We start from the raw sequence: 1,567 nt of genomic DNA, 5'->3' as shown, positions 1-1,567 counted from the left end.
TCAGGCCCCCAAATGCCAGAGCATCAAGAATACAAACCATAAGAAGGGGCTGCCCCGTGGCCAAGCCGTTAAGTTCGCTCTGCTTCAGCGGCCCAGGGTTTCATGGGTTTGGATCCTGGGCGTGGACATGGCACTGCTCATCAGGCCACGCTGAGGCGGCGTCCCACATGCCACAACTAGAAGGATCCACAACAACTAGAATATACACCTATGTGCTAGGGGGCTTTGGGGAGAAGAAGAAAAAAAAACGGAATACAAACAATAAGAAAATATAGTTAATAGAATTGGCCCTGTGATGAATGGATGCCAAACAGACTAACGCAGAACCAACGAAAACACAGAATAGGCGCCTCTCGGGGGCCGGGTCCCACGCCAGGCCCTTTGGGTGCTCTAGCGTGGAAGCCTCTCCGTGTGAGCTGCGTGTTGCGAGTTTGGCCAAGCTGCTCCATGGTCTTGCTGCCTCGGTATTCATCGTGTTTGGTCAAGTGGCCTGCAGAGACTTTAAACTGACACCAGCCCCTTCACACAGGCGCATGCCCCGGACAGCAGCCAGCAGAGTCACAAGCAAATGTAAGTTCCAGAGGTGACTTCCCCAACGGCCCTTGGGGGTCAACAGTCTCCCCTGCCCCCAGCGCCTGCCCCTTAGAGCAGACCCCCTGGGGCTTACCAAAACCTGCTCCTTCGGTTTGCATTGACCAGTCCCGCCCAAGCCCAGGAATCCCACAGCATTCTGCTCATGGACCTTATAAAGGCACCTGCCCCAATCCCCTCCGCCTTCACCTCCCCGTGTGGCCCCTGGAGGCGTGCAGTATACTTCCTCCAGGCCCTGTGAGCAATAAACTTCTCTATTCCAGTTTCTCTGGCGGTCTGTTGTTGAACCTCTGCTCACCATCCAGCACCCTGTGCTCCACTTAAACGCTAATTTTAAAAAGTCAGGCCTTCCCGTCTCGCGGCAGCCACCAGGTAAGCCAGGATGGGGGCTCCCAAGTACATCCAGGAGCTGTGGAGGAAGAAGCAGTCAGGCGTAACACGATTTCTTCTCAGGGCGAGGTGCTGGCAGTACCGTCAGCTCTCTGCGCTCCACAGGGCCCCCCGCGCCCCCCACCCCCCAAGCAAGGGCGCAGACTGGATACAAGGCCAAGCAAGGTTATGTCATATATCACATTCCTGCACGCCACGCTGGCCACAAACACGAGTTCCTAAGGGTGCCACCTCCGGCAGGCCTGTCCATCATGGTGTTAATGAGCTGAAGTTTGCTCAAAGGCTGCAGTCTGTCGCCAAGGAGCAAGCTAGACGCCGCTGTGGGGCTCTGAGAGTCCCAAACTCTTACTGGGTTGGCGAAGATTCCACGTACAAATTCTTTAGAGTTATCCTCACTGATCCATTCCATAAAGCTATCAGAAGAAATCCTGACACCCAAACCTGACACAAGCACAGGGAAATGCAAGGGCTGACACCTGCAGGCCGCGAGAGCCGTGGCCTCGGGAGAGGCCACCACACGGTTGGTGGTTCTCACCGTGCAGCCTGGAGAAGGCGCAATACTCTCCAGCTTCACCGTTACCGCTAA

At 55.8% G+C, this 1,567-nt stretch overlaps 1 pseudogene; it reads left to right on the top strand.

Moving 5' to 3' along the window:
• The first annotated feature begins 836 nt into the window (after nucleotides 1-836).
• LOC124225078 (60S ribosomal protein L15-like) lies at nucleotides 837-1,567 on the top strand (annotated as a pseudogene).

This window comes from Equus quagga, chromosome 1 (genome assembly GCF_021613505.1).
Source record: "Equus quagga isolate Etosha38 chromosome 1, UCLA_HA_Equagga_1.0, whole genome shotgun sequence".
NCBI classification, from domain to species: domain Eukaryota; kingdom Metazoa; phylum Chordata; class Mammalia; order Perissodactyla; family Equidae; genus Equus; species Equus quagga.
This window is presented reverse-complemented; position numbering and strand designations above follow the sequence as displayed.